The 7,533-nt window shown below is 38.4% G+C and overlaps 1 long non-coding RNA gene across 1 annotated transcript; it reads right to left on the bottom strand.

The window, feature by feature from the left end:
- Nucleotides 1-841: 841 nt before the first annotated feature.
- LOC144819707 (uncharacterized) lies at nucleotides 842-6,076 on the bottom strand. Its single transcript, XR_013607525.1, has 4 exons — nucleotides 6,032-6,076; nucleotides 5,416-5,485; nucleotides 4,196-4,234; nucleotides 842-1,033 (listed from the first exon to the last, which is right to left on the bottom strand). It is a non-coding gene; the product is annotated as an uncharacterized LOC144819707 (long non-coding RNA).
- Between the last annotated feature and the right edge of the window lie 1,457 nt (nucleotides 6,077-7,533).

Raw genomic sequence — 7,533 nt, forward strand, 5'->3', positions numbered from 1 at the left:
AACAAAATCAGGTGGGAGCTCTACGCAGGCTGCTGCTGAAAGCATAGAATAAAGAGGTTCTACTGCATGGAAAGAACAAAGTCCCAAGAGTACTAGCCATACTGAAATAAACTGTGACCAACCAGTATTAGCTAGGGATCACAATCTGCATCCACTTGGCAACAAACTGCCCTCAAATGTTTACTCCACATCTTCTGATGCTCAAGCCGGTGTCCTGAAGCGGCTGAAGAGAGAAGAGTGGAGTTTGCCAGCTATGTTTATATTGTCTCTTCATTTGCTTCCCACCGTTTAAATTGAGATTTCTGTTTGAGAAATGTTGGATTTGTTGAAATAGTGATGGAATGTGCTTGATTGGTCATTGACTTTCTGTAACCTAATTTTCTCTCCTTTACATGGCCTCATGCTAAATGAGCATGTGAATAACTATTTTGCTCTTTCTATGCCTAATAACCTTTTAATAAAGACATGCTTTTTTGGGAGGGTAGGGTTATCAGAACGAACTTGTATTGTAACACTCGCAGTGCTAGCAAAGCAATGTGATAGGACTATGTATATTATTGTGCTACCACAAGTGTAGAGCTGCTAGGTTTATTTGTGCACCTGCACTTGAGGTTTGTGCTATTAACACATACTTTTGTCAACATGTTTCCTTTCCTAACCACCATAAAGAGTTCTTTCATCTTTTATAGTTCCCATATTTATCAATGCTAAAAATGAGGAAAAAGGTGAAAAAAGAGTGTGGTTGTTGTGATTTCTGATTGTTGTCCTCTTGTTTAGAAGAGGGTCCCTACACAAAATGATTAAATATGTATTAATGTTTATTGGTGCATGCATCACATACCTGGTTTCATATTTAACCTTGAGCCGTGGAAGCCTTGGTCGTAGTGGGAGTAGTTGTTGTTGGTGTAGTAGTGGTTGGAGTAGTAGTGGTTGGAGTGGTAGTGGTTGGAGTAGTGGTAGTTGGAGTAGTAGTGGTCGGAGTTGTTGTACGACGATAATGATGCTTCTTCTTGTGCCATTTTTTTTCATGCGACTGGAAAATAGAGAACCCACAATAAAAAATATGATACACTCTAATAAATTATAATACAGATGTACACAGCAAGACAGCACACTATAATCTTTTGAGAAATGTATCAAGGTTTTTGCTCACTAAAGGCACACAAAGCAGAATATACCAACACATTTATATTTCCAGGGACAATACCAGCCTTTGATTTAAGATCTAAAGCACATTCACTGCAGTTAGTCACCCTTTCTGGTACACAAATATAGCTGTGGGTTGGAACAATTCACACCCTCCCCCTACCCAAAAAAAAGAAAATTCAAGGACTGACAGTATGATAGTTTGTGTTGAAAGTTTGAGTCTGTAACAACCTCCATGGGAAACACAGGCCTTCAATGTATTCTGATCACAAAGTGACCTAATTGTGAATGCTTCTGAGATGATCTGCTGCTTTCCTCCACATTATGTAAGTGCAGAATGCAGGAGCCTTGATTAAAAACAGAAAACACATATTTGCACTGCAGGTTGACTCCTTTACATGGATGTAGATTTCTGAATTGCAGGATTTCATAAATCTTTACAAAGGTATTCCTTAACAAGGTTTGATATGTTTGGCTCGTATAGAGTGCTATTCTCATGAATAACTGAACTCTAAATCGAATAATTAGTCGCTATGATGAAACAATAGTGGTTAACACTGTTGCTACATCATAAAGAAATCCCAGGCTGCTCCAGCTGAGCCCAGTGAGAGCCTGTCAGAGCAGTGCTGGAAGGCAAGGAGCACAGCTTCTGGACAAGAGGGAAGGCACAGAGCAGAGGGGTTGGGTCGCGGGATGCCACTTATTGTTTTTTTCTTAAATTTGGACAGATCACAATTTGTATGGTTCTGTATTACTCCTCTGTCCCTGTATAGCAGGTGAATGCAGGGGCAGATGATTTTGGGGTCATATATGACATAAAATTAGAGGTGAGTAGAAAATTAATTACAGTGATATTTTTTCACCTTGGAGAGATACGTGACATTTTAGACAGCTTGAGCTTTGCTCTTGTTCTCTATTTGATATCCCTCATAACACCTTACTCAAAACAAATCCCCATATTTTATATTAACTATCTATAATTCTATTGTTACGTGTGGCTCCTATAGAGAGCCTTTGGCATAAACAACTGGATTCTAAATCCAGTGTTTCACTACTATGAAGTACTAATAAAGGGTAACGGAACTTGTTTTCCACTGTTGCTACATCAGAAAATAATTCTCGGATGCTCTGTCTGGGCACTCTGAGAGCATGCCAAAACAGCACCGGAGATCAGTGTGCACACCTTCTTGAGACGATGAAAGGGACAGCATAGAGTGTTGTTGGGGATGGGAGGCAGGAGCCCATGTATTTTGTTTTAAAATTTGGGACAGGGAAGAGAGCCCATAGCTTCCTCAATACTCCTCTGTCTCTAGCGGTTGCAAGCAGAGGCAGATGTATTTAGCGGCCAAACACTATATAAAATTATAGTTGGGTTAAAAGGGGTCTATGGGGATACTACCCATCTAGCATCTACAATTTCATATATGATATATCTCTTTCATTTAAAGTCTCTATCATAATACCAGACTTTCATTACCCACTGCTATGACAAAACAAGAGTGGGAGACAAAAACTGTTTCCCATTGTTGCTACGGCATAAAGGAATTCCAGAATACTGCAACATGCCTCTGAGAGCCTGTCAAAGCAGCGCTGGTTCTCACATTGTTTTGGTAAGGGAGTGGGAAGAAGCTCTCTGGGGTTGGTGGGGAGCAAGACGCCAGTATTTTTTTAGGGGCAGGAAGGGGAGGCCATCTTACGTATGGCTCCCCATTACTCCTCGTCCTTGAGCGACATATGAAAGCAGGAGCTGATGATTTTGGGGGCCATACATAGCATAACAATAAAGCTCTGACTGACATTATAGATATCACAAACATTGATCTTGTTATTATTTGATGCTACTCAGAACCTCTCGGTGAACAACATCCCTGTTGTTCACTTTTACCCATCTATAATTCTATATATTAATCATTTCTTACAAAGATGTGAAATGTGCTCCACAAATGGAATTTTCTCAGTTTACTAATGCACATGGAACAATACCCTCCAATGCGTACAATTACATTTTTGATGTTTCTTTCTTTTTTTCCCCAAAGGAAATTATGTTTCACAAGTGATAACGATCTTCTCCTTTTCCATGAGGATTAAAGATGTTGATTTCCCATTCGCCCTCAAGAAAGTGATTTACTAATTTTCTTCACAGGATTAAATCTCTGGGCATTTTTAAGATTGCAATAAGTCACAAGTATGTCAGTGTAAATATTACCTTATTCAGAAAATCATTGGTTTGTGGGTTGTTTCCAAGATTTTAGGGCATCCCGATGCTGGAGTGTCCACTCCCTGTTCCTGGGGATTATAATCTTATATTTTTCTGAGTTACTGATTTATTGTCAGGCAAAACTGCTTGGAAACATTGAGCAAGGCTTTCCTCTTTAAATGTATGATCTGTGCTGGCTGAAAATAGCATACTAACTCAGAGAAATATCGGGCTAAATGAATTCCCTTCATTGCCCCACAGGTGCCTAAAATAGGTGCTGGAGTCTGAGCTTCAGCTCTGAAGTGGACTCATTTAGCCAGATTCAACAGGAAAACACATTAAGACTTAATTTTACATCAATTGCTGACATGCTACAAATCTGGCCAATTATCTAGGAATAATGCAAAGAAAAAGCAAGAAAGTGAAATGTCAAAGATAAAACATTGAGTCAGACACAATCTCTCTCGCCCATCTGGGATTACTTTCCAGCGAATTAGCAGTGGAGATGTACTATTTTATCTCAAAGAATGTCACAAAAAATCCTATGTCTTTAATAGTACTGGCAAACATGCAATGGAATACTAATCAAAGTAAGTACCACGGTTCAAGTTGAATTTTCTCCTTCCTTGTATATTGTCTATGTACCTTAATCATGGTCCAGGTGGTGTAGGATCTAAGATCATTCAATCCTAGTATCCTGAATATTATCCACAGAAATCCCAGAAAAATATTTTGTAAAGACCGGGAATATAGATACAATAAACCAACAAGAAAAATATGCATACAAAGGTAGAATGTCATGGTCACTGCAGGATGTAAGAATCTGTTGCAGAATGAATGACTCATACTTACATCACTGTCACTTGCACTCCTCTCATCCCGTTCAAAGGCCTGGAAAGGAGGGAAGATAAACATTTAGCAGAAACAAAACTTCTTAGCCAGGTGTAGTTGGGGTGCAATGCAATGCAAGAGCGACACATTTATCAACTATTAACTCAAAGTTACCGTCACCACTTATCACTGAAATATTCAGCTATCCTCTAAACCTGCCTCAATGGTATCACACCGCTGTTCCCTCCATCAGCTCCCACGCTGATTCCAGAAGCTAATATTGACAAGCTTTGAATCGCTATCCTGAACATCATCTCCGGCGCTACTCCTTCGACAATAAGTCCTTTGTTATTTACAAAGACTGCAGCATAGAGGAAGAATTTAATTTTGCCATAGACGTTTTATTTGTATTCTTCATGTTTGCAAACATGCTCACTCTTTCATATGAAAAAGCTACGCACAAAGATTTTAAGTGGTTTGTGGGAAAGGTGAAGGTGTGACCATGTATTTCAAGGGATAAAGTACTCTCTGGCGTACACAATAAGGATATTGCAAGTCACAACTGAATTCCATAACTTTATAAAGGAGCTCGGCCTTCGGCCTCATTCCTCTATATGGTTATGGAATTCCTTGGTGACTCGCAATATCCTTATAATGTATGGTAGGGCACATTATCCCTTATATTACACTTTTTGTATCCCCTTTTAATAAACAGCATTTTGTCCTTGATTCTAGGTGTGTTCTAAAAGAATCTTATGAGCGCAATCCTCTAGTATAATAACCTCTTTCCCCATATCAGTCTGCACTGCACATTAGAGGCTTTAACAACAGTACAGTAATATCACTTATGTTCACTATGGATTTTCAGAGTGTTTTTTCCGAACACTGCTATAAACTGGTGCTGTCCACCTGCAGCTTATGTGATTTCAAAATAAAATATTGCACGCTGTGCATGCCCTATCATCACTTCAAGACTGCTCAATATTTAATGTCATTTTCAAGCACCAACACATTTTGAAATGCTTCACACAACCAGACAATACAAAAGTATCATTTGAACCCTAAAAGTGCAATAGAACGTGTTTCCAATTCCCATTTTTGGGAAATGGACTACAGCACACATGAAAGTAGGAATATCTGCTTATCAACAGAAGCACAACAGATATTTTCACTAAAAGCATTGTAGAGTGAGATTAACAAAGTACTACATGTCTGCTAATGTCCCACACATCATCACTCACCGCAATGCAAACGGCTAAGGCCAGAAGGCAGGACACCACAACCAAGGTCCTCATCTTTTATGAATGGTATCTACAAGGAAATAAGAAAAAAAAGAATGGTTAATAAAGAGTACATTTCTGAAGTACCAGCCATGATCTCTGATAGTGATTGGCAAAACACATGCACCTAGGTTTCGTTATGTTGGAGGTTAAAATTGGCTCCATATTTATAAATGTAACCTATATTCAGCACCACTGGATTTATTATAAATCAAGACTGCTGAACATATATGCATTGTGTGCTTTTACACACAAAGGATAAAGCATAAAAATACTGTCATTGGCAGGAATTGTGTTTGAAAGTTGAACAGCTGGATTCCCACCTTCCTCCTAGGTTTGCATTTGTGGATAATTTGGTCCAGAAAGACATGTATTATATGGATTGATCCCCAGCTTTGTATGTGTTATAAGGTAAATTGGTGTGGGCTTTTCAGATGTAATTATAAACTGTTTCAATAATGGCCATTCATGATTACCCTGAAGTAATTCAAAAGTTATCAAAACCTAAAATCACTCAACTTGTTACCCTTTCATCCAGCTCTGACAAGCAATCTGAAGGTTACAAGCGATAACTTACCAGGAGGAGCTCGTACAAGGATCGTCTTCTGATGCTTTTGTGGGTAAAGTGGTGTTTGGTGTTACAAATTCCTGCACATTTATAGCATTCGTTTAAGGGCCTGGCTTTAACAGGATTAGGGCTCATTGTGTCACACAGATTACAGTGGGTGTTAAATAATCCACCCTTGATGACTCCTGCTCTGGTTTCCTTGGCTACTGCTTTTAAGTGCAATATTTTGTAAAAACCTCTGTCTTATTAGATAAACTAGGTATGTAAACGAAACTCCACACTTCTGTTGTTGAAGTTTCAGTGGTCATTCAAACCACAATTTAGGTGTTGTCTGATACTTGTGAGTTCAACAATGCCTTTATCATTTTGAGATAGGTGTCTTTTTGATTCTAGGAACTGGGTGCGATTGATCCCTTGGTATTGTTCCTGCTACTTGCTTACCTTGACAGAAAGGGCGATTATGAACTGAATTTAAACTCTAGCTAGGTACACGTGGGTCATAATGTACAGCTCGTTGTCATGGAGGAAATAACAAAAATATCAATTTAGCAAAAAAAGTCAATTCAACAAATAATTCCTGTCCTAGTTTTAATTCTCTAGAGTTACTGTCAATTTCATTGGATGTTACATTATGAAGTTTTAAACAAAATAATTGAGGTAATTAATTCCAAAATATGACACTGTGCTCCATCAATATTTTTCTGAGGCTCTTCAGTTTAAAGATTGTTTCACAAAACCATCAATGGTCAGATGAGTGGTGAAATACAGTATAAATATACATGTTTATGAAAACAACATTTACATTTGGATAGATCATGTATTCTACAAAATCGAACATTTCACCAACAATGGTGATTTAAGAAATGGGAAGAAGAATATGCTATAAATGTAGATGTGAAAATTCGCACAAAATACATTAGAAAAGTAGGCTTTCTACTTTTTAGATCAAGTTTAATAAAAACATATACAGAAAACCTAAATATGCAGGACAAGAAAAGTACCCAATTAATGAAAGTGTTTTAGAACAAACCCGATAATGGCAGAATGCTAAAGGACAGGGAGTTTTTTCAGAACGTTGAAATATTTGGACCTCAATTGACAACAATGGCATGGCAGGGGGCAAATATGCCTGATTATAAGTGCATGAATAATGGTTATTTGTACAACTCTGTATTTGGGGTTAACCATAATACCAAGTAAGTAAGAACACTTGTTGTTGAATGTGTTCTTTCTTGCAAACTAGCTTGCATTTGAAAGCCACAAATGGAGAACATTTCTATTACTAATATCAAAAATTCTTCTACTCTAGGCCTGGGCGGTTAGGAAAGCATTCCCACCTAGGGACTGATTCTGATGCGGTGAGGAATGCCTCCTTCCAAACCGAAACGGGAATGTGTCTTCCCAACTGAGGGCCTAATTATGATGCAGTTAGGAACATACGCTCCCATTAAAGTCAATGGGAGTCCAACCAAATCGTATCGGGAAGCATCCGGATGCATCGTACTCCGTCG

Source organism: Lissotriton helveticus, chromosome 2_1, assembly GCF_964261635.1.
Source record: "Lissotriton helveticus chromosome 2_1, aLisHel1.1, whole genome shotgun sequence".
NCBI lineage: Eukaryota > Metazoa > Chordata > Amphibia > Caudata > Salamandridae > Lissotriton > Lissotriton helveticus.